Source organism: Balaenoptera ricei, chromosome 5 (genome assembly GCF_028023285.1).
Source record: "Balaenoptera ricei isolate mBalRic1 chromosome 5, mBalRic1.hap2, whole genome shotgun sequence".
Lineage (NCBI taxonomy): Eukaryota > Metazoa > Chordata > Mammalia > Artiodactyla > Balaenopteridae > Balaenoptera > Balaenoptera ricei.
Window position 1 is genome coordinate 11768990 of NC_082643.1, and position 18084 is coordinate 11787073.

The window sequence follows — 18084 nt, forward strand, 5'->3', positions numbered from 1 at the left end:
TTTATTTCTTTTGCCTTGGGAGACTTATCTAAGAAAAATCGCTGTGATTTATGTCAGAGAATGTTTTGCCTATGTTCTCTTCTAATTGGCAGAAGACACTGATTTTTTATTAAAATTTAGGGGTTTTTTTTGTTTGCACAAGATCATGTTCAAATAAACATTGCTAGATCACTCACATAACCTGTAAACTATATTAAGTCCATTTCTCAATTTGTTGTGAAATGAGAAACATATTACTTAGAATCTAATCTTTATGTCAAAGAATTAGAGATTATTGGATATGAATATAGATCAAAAATATTTTTTTTCTTCTTAAAAATTAGACCAGAAAATTCAACTCCTTTACCACAAGTCAATAAGTATCCATGTTAAGCCTTCCTTTGAGTGTTAAATGTACTATTTAGATCCTTAGGAAAATTTTTTTAAAGTCATTATTATAGAATTAATTACAATGTTACATAAAAATATTAGCCTCACAATTTTTGATAATTTAAAGTATTAGTTAAATAAAATGAGTTCATTTTGTTCTCACACATATAATCTCTGGGTGAGTGTTTGGTATTTTCAGTCCACTAAGAATCCTAATGTACAAACACTGCATTTGTCACAAATGGCTCCATGTTGGCCTAAAACAATTAATGTGTCAAATGTATCCCTTAATTTGTTCACTTGGAGACATGTGACTCATTTATTGTTCATAGCATGTTGATCTGGTACATTGCCCAGCCTTTAAAATTAAAAATATACATCCTATATAAATATATAATAAGGCATTCTCTAAGAGACATAAACATTTGAAATTATGATTGGCCTCAGGACTAAAATCGATACATAATATATCTGGGTCTTCATAAGCAAATTCCCTTAAATTGGAAAAATCTGATATGACTCTTCAAATGTGACTATATTAGACCTCAATATATTATGATATCTAAGGAATGCAGACATCATCAATCTGAAGTAGTCATTACAACAAACCAAAGGGAAAAAAAAGAAAGAAAAAAAACCAGAAAAATAGTCAAAAGATGAAGCCTTCGAGTACCCCTTCATGAACAATCCAGGAAACACTTGAATTGTTGATCCCTATAGTAGGTATAATTTATTGTGGAAATGGGCATATTCATAAACTTAGCTCAATGCTCAAGCATTTTCTTGTCTGTGTTATTCCATGCTCCATAGGCACACTTCTTCTTATGATGTGTGATCTGCTTTCCCATGTAACATCTCTAAAGAGGATATGAGGCTGGGGTCTGGGGGCCTTAAGCATCTGGTTTTCTTAGCAGTGACAATCTAATTGGAAATCAATAAATTGATGTTGAACCCTACACAACTTTCACATGAACCTGTCCCTGAAAAAAATCAATTCATTCTTTGGCTGTTTTCACATCTGAAAGACGAAAGGTACAGTTTTGGGAGGCCAAAATGTGCCGAGGAAAGGTTTCCTGGGAGACTCCCACAGAACATTCCGTAGTGGCCCTTCTTATCACCACCCACCTCCTCGCAACCCTGGCTGTACTGCTAATTCTCATTGAGAGCAATGTTGTGAACTTCTATAAATGGAATTTTTATATTCTTAACAACCTAACTTAACATCTTAACTTTCGTGGGATGTATAGAATTCAGAATGTTGGTAGACATAATAGATATATGGAACTCATTTGATCGAGAAATCTTTATTATTAATCTCTACAACGGATTGAAGTAAATTCTTACATTAAGTCAAGAATCTTCTTAGAGTATCATTTTTATCTATAAAATGTCAATTATCATCGGAAATTAATGTTGTCATTTTAATTTATTTTTTGGCCATTGTTTTTGTTTCAATTTACATGAGAAAGGACAAAAATCATTCCTTATAAATAAATGTGCACTGGACATTGAGATACTTTTATAAAAATTTGCTGGTCAGAATCCATTCAATATATGTTTTATAGCCTCTGTCTGTTTAAAATTTTGGTTTCTGCAAGCATTATTTAAGTTAGAGACGGTGATATACAATCAGCCTTTTTTTGGTCAACATTTTATTTACAATTAGCAAGAGTATATTTCTTCGCTCTCATGTTGAGGAACAGCCGAAAGAGGCAAAACATTAAATATATAACAAAGGTAATATGGGATCAGGCTGTCAAAATTAAAAGCTTTTAAAAATTGCATGATTTTTTTCAGTCTCTAAATATGTAAGAATATAATTATTCTTCAAGTTATGAGCTACAAAATGTCTCCTGTGGCCCTTCATGATTTAAGAGTTTAGAGTCCTTTCTCTTATCATTTCATTTTTCCATTTTCATCTCAATGTGAGTAGCTATGATGAAAGAGTCAAGAAGGCAGATGTTCAGGGAGTTAGGTGAAAATTGTCTATCTGAGTTCCTGATATTACAAGAGATTCAAAAGTGCTACAGAATTCTTTACTAACTAATATTCACTGCATTTAGTTAAATATTCTCATCATGCTGGTTTCTAAATCTTCACTAATATAAGAAATATACATGAAAACTGCCTTTCAATGGATTGTAGTTTATATAAATGTATACAAATCATATTTATCCTCCTTGCTAAGACAAACATGTTTTAGATATGTTCCTTTGGGAAATCCTCCTGAAGACTGCTCCTCAATGGTTGTCAGGAAGGGAACCAATGTGTTTGAGCACTGCTGGATATCAGACACCCTGTTAAGTGGTTTAAGTTACCTCATTTAATTTTCTGAACAGATCTGAAAAGTGGGCCTTAGCCCCATTTTAAAATGAGAACTCTAATTCTCTTAGAGGCTGTAGTCCTGTATTAGTTTCTTAGGACTGCCCTAACAAATTGTCACAAACTTGGTGGCTTAAAACAACAGAAATACATTCTCTCTCAGTTCTGGGGGTCAGCAGTCTGAAATCAAGATGTCAGTAAGGTTGGTTCCTTCTTGAGGCTCAAAGAAGAATCCATTCCAAGCCCACTGCCTCACTGCTGGTGGCTGCAGAAAATTCTTGGTAGTATTTCTTGGCTTAGGGACTCTTTACTCCAATCTCTGCCTCCATTTTCACATAGCCTTCCCTCTGTGTGCCCCTCTGTCTTCTCCTTTTCTGTCTCATAAAGACGTTGGATTTAGGGCCACTCTAAATCCAAGATGATGTCATCTCATCTCAAGAGCATTAACTTAATTACATCTGTAAATCCCTATTTCCAAATCAGGTCACATAATGAACTGGGGGTTATGATTTGGAAATATATTTTCGGGGTGACTATTGCGCATACTACAGTGTGCAGTGGCAGAGTCAGAAGTTAAATTCTGTTTTTTGTCTTTGGAGTACAAATGCTTTTCATTGTTTTACACCAACTCAGTAAATATGGCTCCATATTGGGCACAAGATGACACTCTTACAAGATGACTAAAAGACAGTCCCTACCTTTGAGGTGCTTACACACTAGTGAAACATGGCTGGCTCTTTAATTTCCAAAAAACTTACATTGTCATTTCACTGTAATTACAGAGAGAAAATATAATTTAAACTGCCTAATGAAATATATTACCATACACTACTCCTTTAATTAAGTATATTTCCTGTATTGCTAATCATTTAGAAATCAGCAAAATGAGAAAACTCAATTAGTACGGTGGATGTTAAATGTTACAAGAATTAAATAGCACTTTAAAATTTCTTGTATCAGAAAGTTGGACAAAATTTAGAGAAAATGAATTTTTAAAGAAAAGTAAGTTCTTTTTTTTTTTTTTTTTTTTTTTTTTTTTTTTTTTAAAAATTTATTTATTTATGTATTTATTTATGGCTGTGTTGGGTCTTCGTTTCTGTTCGAGGGCTTTCTCCAGTTGTGGTGAGCAGGGGCCACTCTTCATCGCGGTGCGCGGGCCTCTCACCGTCGCGGCCTCTCCCGTTGCGGAGCACAGGCTCCAGACGCGCAGGCTCAGTAGTTGTGGCTCACGGGCTTAGTCGCTCCGCGGCATGTGGGATCTTCCCAGACCAGGGCTCGAACCCGTGTCCCCTGCATTGGCAGGCAGATTCTCAACCACTGCGCCACCAGGGAAGCCCCCAAGAAAAGTAAGTTCTTAAAGGGAAAAATACAATATTAGCCATTATTAAATAAACTCCAAAAATACTATAAAGATTTTGAGTACAAAAACTTATTGGAAAGATATTCTATGATCTAACAGGTTTTATGGTGTTTTGTTTCTGAAAGAAAAAGTTTTAATATTTAATTATTGAAATCGGAAAATTAAGTATTTTGAAATAGAATGCCAATTATATTATTTTGTGAAGATCACCAACAGTTATTTTGTAGAAAATAGTTTCCCAATAGTTATAAAAATGTATTTATGCTCATAGATACTGCATACAATGAGAAATCTCTAGGTTTTTGTCATTTTTGTTGGCGATGATGATGGGTTTTTTCATCATTTTGGGGATGAGTAGCTCATAAGTGATAGAGCATCAGTTACCCTGTCTGTTCTTTTGTGTTAAGTTTCATAGCACGAATCAGCCTGCCCGTATTTTTACATACATCACAGTAATTGGACATAAATAGCTTGCTTTAAAAGCCATTTGAATATGTTTCATATTAGGATATTTTATAGAAAAAAATCTAAATTAAAGCAAAAAACTTTAACCTAGTGGCTTTATAGTAACTAAATGAAGATTTATGACTGTAAGTACATCACACTTTCAAAGTATTTGCAAGACAATGTGGTTTTTAAAAATAAATACTGAAGTAGTTCCTCAAAACCTTCATTCGAAATCAGGTTTGAAGTTACACAAATTCCCACAAACCTCAGAGATGGAAGGGTGACTGATTCTGAGAATAGATTACGTGTAGATTTTGAAAGAGGAGGATTAGGGGTAGAAATGGAGAATGAGGTTTGCAGCATAAGGAAGAAAGCAGATATAGGAAAGTGGGAGTCAATATCTGTAACTTTTTCCTTATTTTTACCACTCTAAAGATAAATGATTCCACTTTTCATTTTCCTTCCACATATCTGTTCATCTCTCTTCCTTCATATTCCTGCACTTTTTACTAACCTCCTTTTCATGGTCCCTATACCCTTTCTCCACATGGCATGACGATTCTTAGGTTTAGATTTGGAAGGCAATATGCATTAAATCACAGGCTTTTCTGTATTTAATTCTTAGGATTTTTCAAGGTTTCCTTTCTTTCAGAGATTAAAAACAAATCAGTCCAGCCAAGTTCTAATAGATAATATATAGAATGAAAAATCGATAACTAAATTTTTGAAAATCCTTATCTGATGGGGATACAGAAATAGCTATTTTCTTCCTATTGTATTCCTATTTTTTTTTTCAGCAATTAGAATCTGTACTGATCGAACTTACTGTCATTATCTCATTTGTTTGGTTATGAGACATTTGTCACTGCACCTGGGAATCACCTGGTCCAGTGAGGCTGGGAGATAAGTAAATTAGAATTATTGTCCTGCATATTCAGCTACAAAATAGAAATATAAATGGACTGAGATTGCAGTCAAATGGAGGGTCAGCTCATATGTCTGGGGCATTTGAGTGGTCTTTAAAAGGAAGAGATAATTGAGGTGCTTGAAAAATGATAGAAATGGCTCTTTTATCATTCACAAATTGTAGGTTTTTTTTCCACACAATACATCTCATAAAAGAGAATGCAAAAATCTTCATTTACACTTCTATCAATAGCTTTGATTCATTTATGAATAAATGAATTTTAAATAAATAAATGAATTTTAAAATTTATAACTCAGAATGTAATTAGCACTTAAGATTTAAATTGATTTTTAACTTGATAAGTTGAAGAATTTAACAGGGCAATTTTGAATAAAATATATTAAGGGAATATAAAAATAGTAACTAATGAATCTACGTATTGATCTCTGCTTTCACATTTCTTACAAGGTAAATCTTTTACATACTATATCACTGCGATATAAATTTACCCTGTAATTAAAATGCCTGGACTTTAACATAATATTTAAAAAAACAGTATTGGTGAATTATATATACTTTATTTGTGACATTACTGGCTACATGGTTAATGCTCAATCAATTTATTTATTGTAATTATCTATAGACCTAATTTCTAAATAAGGAAAGAAACTAAAGAAATCACTGTTCCAAACTTGGAATTAAGGCATGTTATTTTGACCACTAAGCTATCTATTTAAAGAATAGATAAAAAATAAAATTGAGTTTTGTCAGATATCACTGTAGACAGTAAAATTGAATAAGGTTTGCTTCTGATTCTCCATGTTTGGTTACCCTGATTCAATTCAATTCTATTTTTTATTTGATGTAACAAAAAAAGTAAGAGAATATGCAAAGCTAATCCAATTCTTTCAAATTATATATTTGAAAATAATTATATACTAAAAATATATATACATTTATTTTGTATAGCATATAATTATATTTTAATATTAAATTAAAATAAATTGAATTAAATAATTGAATTAAATATTAAATTTATTTTACTATTCTAATAAATTATATATAATATATGTTATATTAATTATATTAATTATAAATTATATATAATTGTATACTAAAGTATAGAATAATATATAATTACTAATGTTGACCTGCCAGATATTTCTCCAGCAGCATTGGGTTTATTCGGGGACAACAGAAAATTTCAGTTTGCGGTCTGAATCATGCGAGCCACATGCAAGTTCCTGCAGAGCAAAGGAAGGGGCATGCTTTTATAGAGAGGAGAAGGAACTTGGGAGGCCTATAGTAAACAAAGAGTCCGTGGCTTTTCATTGGCTGAGTCCTTGCCAGGAAAGAAGAGGAGTCCTTCTTCTTCCTGTTGAGCTCTGCTATTGTCGTCGGGCATGAGAGCTCTCCCTCTGGTCTCCAAACAATATTTAATTGAGGTGTCTTTTTATCAATTTTTTACACTAAATAAATTATACTAAAAATATTTATTAGGATATATAGCTGTTTCTACCTCTGAAAAGGGTAGGACTGGGCTTGTATAATTCCCAGTACAATCCTCATTTTTACATGTGAGGAAATTAAGGTATAGAGAGGTCAACTAACTTACCTAAGGGCACATAGCCAATTATTCATGGAGCTAACATTTGATCCCATGCAGTTTGTCTCCAAGCAAGTATATAATGCCCCCTAAAATGAGGCACTCATAAGTCAAAAGTATGAAAAGTAAAGGTATAGATTTTTTAGAGGTATAATTGACATACATTATATTTGTTTCAGGTGTACAACATAATGATTCGATATTTGTGTGAATTGCAAAATGATCACCCCAATAAGTCTAGTTAATATCTGTCACCACACATAGTTACAGAATGTTTTTGTCTTGTGATGAGAAACTTTCAGTATCTACTCCCTTAGCCACTTTCAAATATGCAAACCAGTGTTATGAACTGTAGTCACCGTGCTATATATTGTATACCCTTGGCTTATTTATTTTATAACTAGAAGTTTGTCTCTTTTGTTATTGAGTTATATGAGTTCTTTACGTATTTTAGCTACTAATCACTTATCAAACATATGATTTGCAGATATTTTCTGCCACTCCATATATTCCTTTTTCATTTTGTTAATCGTTCCCTTTTCTATGCAGAAGCTTTTTAGTTTGATGTAGTTTAGTGCAGTTTTCTTTTTAATTTCTTTTTCTTTTTTTTTTTTGGTTTTCTTTTTTTTCTGTTTTAGTACAGTTTTTAAAGAGGAAATTTTATCTGGTTTTTTATTCTAGTGACAGTGAATATTGTATCTGTGTTTTTACAGTATAAATCAAGATATTGTTAAGATTCAGGGTCAGAAAAGGCACCAGGATAGGTTATTTGCTGGTGGACATTAAAGAGGACAGATCTTTGCTCTAAAGATGAGGATACCCAGGCAGAAGGTGAAATAAAGCAGAGAATGTAAATGGAATGTTCAGGGAAGATGAGGTTTGGAGGGTAAGTCTGGTTTAGACTATGAAGAGTCCTGGCTCAGGAGTGTGTATTTATTCTCTGAGAAATTTCCTAAAGGTCTATTTTACATTTTTTTTTCTATTTTTTTTAATACAGCAAGTTCTTATTAGTTATCTATTTTATACATGTTAGTGTATACATGTAAATCCCAATCTCCCAGTTCATCCCACTCCACCCCCCCCCCCACACCTTGGTGTCCATACGTTTGTTCTCTACATCTGTGTCTTTATTACTGCCTTGAAAACCGGTTCCTCTGTACCATTTTTCTAGATTCCACATTTATGTGTTAATATACGATATTTGTTTTTCTCTTTCTGACTTACTTCACTCTATATGACAGTCTCTAGGTCCATCCACGTCTCTACAAATGACCCAATTTTCTTCCTTTTTATGGCTGAGTAATATTCCATTGTATATATGTACGACATCTTCCTTATCCATTCATCTGTGGATGGGCATTTAGGTTGCTTCCATGACTTGGCTGTTGTAAATAGTGCTGCAATGAACGTTAGGGTGCATGTATCTTTTTGAATGAAAGTTGTCTCTGGGTATATGCCCAGTAGTGGGATTGCTGGGTCATATGGTAATTCCATTTTTAGTTTTTTAAGGAAACTCCATACTGTTCTCCATAGTGGCTGTATCAATTTACATTCCCAACAACAGTGCAGGAAGGTTCCCTTTTCTCCACACCCTCTCCAGCATTTATTGATTGTAGATTTTCTGATGGTGCCCATTCTAACCGGTGTGAGGTAATACCTCATTGTAGTTTTGATTTGCATTTCTCTAATAATTAGTGATGTTGAGCAGCTTTTCGTGTGTTTCTTGGCCATCTGTATGTCTTCTTCGGAGAAATGTCTATTTAAGTCTTCTGCCCATTGTTTGACTGGGTTGTCTGTTTTTTTAATATTGAGCTGCATGAGCTGTTTATATACTTTGGAGATTAATCTTTGTCCATTGATTCATTTGCAAATATTTTCTCCCATTCTGAGGGTTGTCTTTTCGTCTTGTTTATAGTTTCCTTTGCTTTGCAAAAGCTTTGAAGTTTCATTAGGTCCTATTTGTTTATTTTTGTTTTTATTTCCATTACTCTAGGAGGTGGGTCAAAAAAAGATCTTGCTGTGATTTATGTCAAAGAGTGTTCTTCCTATGTTTTCCTCTAAGAGTTTTATAGTGTCTGATCTTACATTTAGGTCTTTAATCCATTTTGAGTTTATTTTTGTGTATGGTGTTAGGGAATATTCTAATTTCATTCTTTACATGTAGCTGTCCAGTTTTCCCAGCACCACTTATTGGAGAGACTGTCTTTTCTCCATTGTATATCCTTGCCTCCTTTGTCATAGAATAGTTGACCATAGGTGCTTGCGTTTATCTCTGGGCTTTCTATCCTGTTCCATTGATCTATATATCTGTTTTTGTGCCAGTACCATACTGTCTTTATTACTGTAGCTTTGTAGTATAGTCTGAAGTCAAGGAGTCTGAATCCTCCAGCTCCGTTTTTTTCCCTCAAGATTACTTCGGCTATTCAGGGTCTTTTTTGTCTCCATACAAATTTTAAGAGTTTTTTTCTAGTTCTGTAAAAAATGCCATTGGTAATTTGATAGGGATTGCACTGAATCTGTAGATTTCTTGGGGTAGTATAGTCATTTTCACAATATTGATTCTTCCAATCCAAGAACATGGTATTTCTCTCCATCTGTTTGTGTCATCTTTGATTTCTTTCATGAGTGTCTTACAGTTTTCTGAGTACAGGCCTTTTACCTCCTTAGGTAGGTTTATTCCTAGGTATTTTATTCTTCTTGTTGCAATGGTGAATGGGATTGTTTCCTTAATTTCTTTTTCAGATTGTTCATTATTAGTGTATAGGAATGAAAGTGATTTCTGTGCATTAATTTTGTATCCTGCTACTTTACCAAATTCATTGATTAGCTCTAGTAGTTTTCTGGTGGCATCTTTAGGAATATCTATGTACAGTATCATGTCATCTGCAAACAGTGACAGCTTTACTTCTTCTTTTCCGATTTGGATTCCTTTTATTTCTTTTTCTTCTCTGATTCCTGTGGCTAAGACTTCCAAAACTATGTTGTATAACAGTGGTGAGAGTGGACATCCTTGTCTTGTTCCTGATATTAGAGGAAATGCTTTCAGTTTTTCACCATTGAGAATGACATTTGCTGTGGGTTTGTCGTATATGGCCTTTATTATGTTGAGGTAGGTTCCCTCTATGCACACTTTCTGGAGAGTTTTTATCATAAATGGTGTTGAATTTTGTCGAAAGCTTTTTCTGCATCTATTGAGAAGATCATATGGTTTTTATTCTCCAATTTGTTACGATGGTGTATCATATTGATTGATTTGTGTATATTGAAGAATCCTTGCATCCATGGGATAAATCCCACTTGATCATGGTGTATGATCCTTTTAATGTGTTGTTGGATTCTGTTTGCTAGTATTTTGTTGAGGATTATTGCATCTATATTAATCAGTGACATTGGTCTGTAATTTTGTTTTTTGTAGTATCTCTGTCTGGTTTTGGTATCAGGGTGATGGTGGGCTCATAGAATGAGTTTGGGAGTGTTCCTTCCTCTGAAATATTTCAGAATAGTTTGAGAAAGATGTGTGTTAGCTCTTCTCTAAATGTTTGATAGAATTCACCTGTGAAGCCATCTGGTCCTGGACTTTGTTGGAAGATTTTTAATCACAGTTTCAATTTCATTACTTGTGATTGGTCTATTCATATTTTTTATTTCTTCCTGGTTCAGTCTTGGAAGGTTATGCCTTTCTAAGAATTTGTCCATTTCTTCCAGCTTGTCCATTTTATTGCCATAGATTTGCTTGTAGTAGTCTCTTATGATGCTTTGTATTTCTGCGGTGTCCATTATAACTTCTCCTTTTCCATTTCTAATTTCATTGATTTGAGTCCTCTCCCTCTTTTCCTTGATGAGTCTGGCTAAAGGTTTATCAACTTTGTTTCTCTTCTCAAAGAACCAGCTTTTAGTTTTATTGATCTTTGCAGTTGTTTTCTTTGTTTCTATTTCATTTATTTCTGCTCTGATCTTTATGATTTCTTTCCTTCTGCTAACTTTGGGTTTTGTTTGTTCTTCTTTCTCTAGTTGCTTTAGGTGTAAGGTTAGATTGTTTATTTGAGATTTTTCTTGGCTCTTGAGGTAGGCTTGTATAGCTATAAACTTTCTTATTAGAACTGCTTTTGCTGCATCCCATAGGTTTTGGATCGTCGTGTTTTCATTATTATTTGTCTCTAGGTATTTTTTGATTTCCTCTTTGATTTCTTCAGTGATCTCTTGGTTATTTAGTAACGTATTGTTTAGCCTCCATGTGTTTGTTTTTTTACGTTTTTTCCCTGTAATTTTTTCTAATCTTATAGCGTTGTGGTTGGAAAAGATGCTTGATATGATTTCAGTTTTCTCAAATTTACCAAGGCTTGATTTGTGACCCAAGATGTGATCTATCCTGGAGAATGTTCCATGTGCACTTGAGAAGACAGTGTAATCTGCTGTTTTTGAATGGAATGTCCGATAAATATCAATTAAATCTATCTGGTATATTGTGTCATTTAAAACTTGTGTTTCCTTATTAATTTTCTGTCTGTATGATCTGTCCATTGGTGTAAGTGAGGTGTTAAAGTTCCCCACTATTTTAGTGTTACTATCAATTTCCTCTTTTATAGCTGTTAGCAGTTGCCTTATGTATTGAGGTGCTCCTATGTTGTGTGCATATATGTTTATAATTGTTATATCTTCTTCTTGGATTGATCCCTTAATCATTATGTAATGTCCTTCCTTGTCTCCTGTAACATTCTTTATTTTAAAGTCCATTTTGTCCGATATGAGTATTGCTACTCCAGCTTTCTTTTGATTTCCATTTGCATGTAATATCTTTTTCCATCCCCTCACTTTCAATCTGTATGTGTCCCTAGGTCTGAAGTGGGTCTCTTGTACACAGCATATAGATTGGTCTTGATTTGGTATCCATTCAGTGAGCCTGTGTCTTTTGGTTAGACCATTTAATCCATTCACGTTTAACGTAATTATCGATATGTATGTTCCTATGACCATTTTCTTAATTGTTTTGGGTCTGTTTTTGTAGGTCCTTTTCTTCTCTTGTGTTTCCCACTTAGAGAAGTTCCTTTAGCATTTGTTATAGAGCTGGTTTGGTGATGCTGAATTCTCTTAGCTTTTGCTTGTCTGAAAAGCTTTTGATTGCTCTGTGGAATCTGAATGAGATCCTTGCTGGGTAGAGTAATCTTGGCTGTAGGTTCTTCCCTTTCATCACTTTAAATATATCTTGCCACTCCCTTCTGGCTTGTAGAGTTTCTGCTGAGAAATCAGCTGTTAACCTTATGAGAGTTTCCTTGTATGTTATTTGTCATTTTTCCCTTGGTGCTTTTAATAATTTTTCTTTGTCTTTAATTTTTGTCAGTTTGATTACTGTGTGTCTCGGCGTGTTTCTCCTTGGGTTTATCCTGCCGGGGACTGTCTGCGCTTCCTGGACTTGGGTGGCTATTTCCTTTCCCATGTTAGGGAAGTTTTCAACTATAATCTCTTCAGATATTTTCTCGGGTCCTTTCTCTCTCTCTTCTCCTTCTGCGACCCCTATAATGTGAAAGTTGGTGCATTCAATGTTGTTCCAGAGGTCTCTTAGGCTGTCTTCATTTCCTTTCTTTCTTTTTTCTTTATTCTTTTCCACAGCCATGAATTCCACCATTCTGTCTTTCAGGTTACTTATCCGTTCTTCTGTCTCATTTATTCTGCTATTGATTCCTTCTCCTTTATTTTTCATTTCAGTTATTGCATTGTTCATCTCTGTTTGTTTGTTCTTTAATTCTTCTAGGTGTTTGTTCTTTAATCCTTCTAGGTCTTTGTTAAACTTTTCTTGCATCTTCTCAGTCTTTGCCTCCATTCTTTTTCTGAGGTCTGGATCATCTTCACTATCATTATTCTGAATTCTTTTTCTGGAAGGTTGTCTATCTCCACTTCATTTAGTTGTTTTTCTGGGGGTTTGTCATGTTCTTTCATCTGGTACATAGTCCTCTGCCTTTTCATTTTGTCTGTCTTTCTGTGAATGTGGTTTTTATTCCACAGGGTGCAAGATTGTAGTTCTTCTTCCTTCTGCTGTCTGCCCTCTGGTGGATGAGGCTATCTAAGAGGCTTGTGCAAGCTTCCTGATGGGAGGGACTGGTGGTGGGTATAACTGGGTGTTGCTCTGTTGGGCAGAGCTCAGTAGAACTTTAATCTGCTTGTCTGCTGATGGGTGGGGCTGAATTCCCTCCCTGTTAGTTGTTTGGCCTGAGGCAACCCAGCACTGGAGCCTACAGGCTCTTTGGTGGGGCTAATGGCGGACGCCGGGTGGGCTCATGCCAAGGAGTACTTCCTAGAACTTCTGCTGCCAGTGTCCTTGTCCCCGCGGTGAGCCACAGCCACCCCCTGCCTCTGCAGGAGACCCTCCAACACTAGCAGGTAGGTCTGGTTCAGTCACCTGTGGGGTCACTGCTCCTTCCCCCGTGTCCTGATATACACACTACTTTGTGTGTGCCCTCCAAGAGTGGCGTCTCTGTTTCCCCCACACCTGTCAAAGTCCTGCAATCAAATACCACTAGCCTTCAAAGTCTGATTCTCTGGGAATTCCTCCTCCCCTTGCCGGACCCCCAGGTTGGGAAGCCTGACGTGGGGCTCAGAACCTTCACTCCAGTGGGTGGACTTCTGTGGTATAAGTGTTCTCCAGTTTGTGAGTCACCCACCCAGCAGTTATGGGATTTGATTTTATTGTGTTTGCACCCCTCCTACCATCTCATTCCAGCTTCTCCTTTGTCTTTGGTTGTGGGGTATCTTTTTTGGTGAGTTCCAGTGTCTTCCTGTCGATGACTGTTCAGCAGTTAGTTGTGATTCTGGTGCTCTTACAAGAGGGAGTGAGCACACCTCGTTCTACTCCTCCATCTTGAACCAATCTCCTATTTTACATTTTTCTTCACATCTCTTTCAGTGAGCATGTGTTATATTTAGGATACAGATAAGTACCTTTTAAAAACTGGGGATATGGAGAAAGTAGGAGCAGAACAGCAGGAATTGAAGTTACATTTTTTTTCTCAAAGACAGAAGTGAAAAGGCCAAAAGTATTCTGCTCACATTGGGAGAATGAATGGTAGTATGCATGTGTTGTTGTGTGTGTTATATGTGTGTGTGTGTGTATGTGTGTGTATGAGAGACAGGGAGAGGTCAGTGTGAGTGGTGTTTCGGGAATGAGTTTTCAAGTGTGGGTGAGGAGGAAGAGAATATCTTTTAGTGTGTTTATTGGACTGAGATCATTGTATATGAAGTAAGAGAATTGGATTTCTGAATTTAATATTTTGAAGAAAAAGCACTTCCAGACAACGGCAAGGTCAAGGTTCCACACATATGCTTGGAAAACTGACTGAAAGAGGATCAAAAGACATTGAAGGGAAGAGTTCAAGGTTAGAAGAATAGAATGATGAATAGAAGGTAAAATCACCTGGGATGAGAGCAGTAGTTGCCAAGGATCTGGAAACTTTTGATCAGGTGATAAAGTTCTCAATAGAAGCAAGTGTATGAACAGACAGCAGACCAACAAACGTATATAGCAGAAAAAAACCTGTGTAGTAGACTTTAAAGGAAAATGGGGTATTTGAGAGAAGGTGATAAAAATATTTTAGAATAAGCAGTTTGTAGGCACAATGATGTTTAATCCGAAACCTAACTCTGAGAAATCTGCATGTGAGTTGCATAGACGTGAAAATAGTGGATAAGAATCTATGGACATATTTAGGAAATTAAAGGATTACAGAAGGACTAATGGATATTGTTAAGATGGCAGAAATTCGACATAAAAAAGCATAATTAGGGAATTGGCAAATAAAAATGGCACAGATGACAGCTAATAAGGAGTTATACTATAAGCTGTGAGTATGAGATACAGGGAAAAGGGGTAAGGAGAAGGAAGGAATGTTAGAGGGGTGTATCAGTCAGATCTCAGTGCAGATATCAGAAGCTATTTAAAACATGGAATTCCAGAATTGTTGGAAGACAACTGAATTGAAAATCAGTGATCATCCGTCATTGTCCATTCAGGACCCTGTGGTTGAGATGCAGCAGTCAGGAAGCTGCAGGAAACCACTGCCGGTAATCATAGCTGCCCAGAGCTCTAAGTGACCACACAGGAGGGCACAACTTTGTGCCTTGGAGCCTTGTCAGAGAAAAGGTGCCCTCAGCCTCTCGTGACTTCCAAATTTTATATGTAGGCATCTCATCAGCAGAGCCTAAAATAAATCCAGAACTCTGGAGGCAAGGGGAGGTGGGAAATGTCGTTTCCAGGATTCAGGCCCCTTAGATAAAGGGAAGAACACAGAAAGGGTAGGAATGGAGGCTGATAGACAAGCAAGAAATTTATGAAAATCAGAGGTGAAAATCATAGAACCAACCAGAATTGCAGTCTTAAATAAAACTTTGCTAACTCTTTTGCTGACCATGCAAGTATCCAGGCCCAGACGATTATGGTAGTCCCCAAACACAGAACAGAATAAATGGCAAGACCTTGGACAAGCTTAGTTCCCTCAAATATTACCTGCCTGACACAAGCCATTGGCAAGTGCTGGGGAGAGTGCAATTCAGGGCTTGTAGTACCGACTCTATCATGCCCGAAACCCAGATGGGAAATTCAGTGACACATTTTAGAGCAGTGATTCTCCAACTGTGGTACCCACACCAGCAACAGTAGTAGCACCTGGGAACTGGTGAGAGAGGCAGTTTTTCAGGTCTTAACCCAGGCCTACTAAATCAGAGACTTTGGAGATGGGGCCCAGAGTTCTCTGTTCTAACAAGCCCTCTAGGTAATTCTGATCCATGCTGAAGTTTGAGAACCACTGTTTTAGCTAAAAAGAACTGTGGTTATAGGCTTATAGTTAAATGTTGAAGTTCCATTATGCCCTTAAAAGTGAGGCATGCACCTAATTTGGTGATATTACACTGAATTAAAGCATGATTTTTTTCATAATATACTGCATTTTTTAAGTATGTACAAAGTCATGTCTGTGGATTTTCTGATTTTCTGATTGCTATGTTTTAAGAAGCACAAACAATATCACTGAAAAAATATTTCTTGACTTCATTTAAGAAAGGTCCATCTATACCTTTTGGTATTCAAAATAGTAATAGTTGATCCTAAATAACACTTAGTATGGGCCAAACATTGCTCTGAGCACCATACTTATACTAACTTAATATTCACCTATAGAGTAGCTGTCATTATTAGCACCTTTTTACAGATGAGAAAATGGAGAGATGTGCAGAGTAGGGCTCTCATATCTAACTAGACTCCAGAATCTTCTATTTGGTACTAGCTATACTGGATTAGTAAGAATACAGGACTACAAGGTTATTTCATACTCTAATTTTTTAAAATAAATTGATTTTCTTCTTTTACATTCATGTGCTAAATTAGAAAATAACAATAAAAATTTTAGCATGGACTTTTCTCCCTGAAAGTTAAGAAAAATAGATAGTAGTCCTTATAATATTGCTGAATGGTATTACTAAGTTAAAATTGGCTTTAAAATCATATTGCATTAAATGATACTTGCTTTAAATGAACCATTTGCTGTTGTGATATCCATTGTCTAGTTGAACATACAGCAATAGGTAGAAGTAAAAGAGAAAAACAAAGGAGACAAAATAGGTCATTGCCAAGTTAGTAGCCTGATACAAATGGTTTTCCTTAGCCTAGATTTCACCTTCTCTTAAAGTAATGGGCCGTTTTGTTGTTTTGACTTTGGAATAAACTTTTAAGACTCAGGAGGTCATCAATCCCTTTGAAAGAGAATTAATGAATGTTTCGGTATAACCAATTCCAGTGATATCAGTGGGACCTTTTATAAAATTATTACAAACAGTATATGATCACATATATTTACTGTAACTACTTCAATTTTATTATTCTGTTATCTGCTGTGTGAACAGCTTTTTCATAGTGGAAATTTTATAAAAATGGTTTATTAAAATGTCTAGGTTTGGTATCTACTCATTATTTTAGATAAGTTGCAACTCTGAATAGGACTTGAAGGCACCATTTTATAGTGCCAAGGAAATAAAGTATGTTCATGGCAGTGTAAATGAAGCCACCATTAGTTCTGTTAGGGAAATAATGTATAAAACCATTAATTGTTTTCAGAGGCTGAGACATCCGTGCCTCAGGTAGATACTAATTTAACACTGTTGCTTAAAATATAATTATTCAAACACACAAAATAAATTACTCAAATATTTTTATAATAATGATTTCCCCCAGCCCATGTTTAGAAGAGTATTATTTTTTTTTAAGAGATATTATACCCTTTTTTTTTAAATTTTTTTAAAATTTATTTTTATTTATTTATTTATGGCTGTGTTGGGTCTTCGTTTCTGTGCAAGGGCTTTCTCTAGTTGCGGCAAGTGGGGACCACTCTTCATCGCGGTACGCAGGCCTCTCACTATTGTGGCCTCTCTTGTTGCGGAGCACAGGCTCCAGACGCGCAGGCTCAGTAATTGTGGCTCACGGGCCTAGTCGCTCCGTGGCATGTGGGATCTTCCCAGACCAGGGCTCGAACCCGTGTCCCCTGCATTGGCAGGCAGATTCTCAACCACTGTGCCACCAGGGAAGTCCTAGAAGAGTATTATTTTTTAAAAAATTTCAATTTTACTTATCACTGAAAATAGTGATATTTTCAAGGTATTTCCAAAAAATTTTAACTAAGTACTAGTGACAGTGGAAAAGAAGGGAAAGTAAAGCTGTAAGTGTTAAGCAGTAAAGGTTCTTATTATTATAAGGAATGTTTATCACTAAGAAAGCTTTCAAAGTTCTACATCATGAATGATATATAATAGATTTGATAAGCTAGGTTAGCATAAAGGCTCTTTGAGTCACACCATGCCCCAGTGAGTATTTAGGATATATTTAGGAATATATTTAGGAATTTATTTTTATCTTTGTTTGTATAGGTAATTTTTTTAGAGTTAGGTTTTCAGAAGGGTATTAAAAAGCATATAGTTTCTACTCTATCCCTATCTATCTATCTATCAATCAAAATATAGCTTAAGGAATTGGCTCATGTAGTTATGGAGGCTGAGAAGTCCCATGATCTGAGGCAGCAAATTGGAGACACAGGAGAG

General features: G+C 35.5%; 1 protein-coding gene across 4 annotated transcripts in view; it reads left to right on the top strand.

Annotated features, from left to right (window-relative positions):
• CCSER1 (coiled-coil serine rich protein 1) overlaps positions 1 to 18084 on the top strand; it is a 1296175-nt gene that overhangs the window by 1037453 nt on the left and 240638 nt on the right. The gene's annotated exons all lie outside the window — the stretch shown is intronic.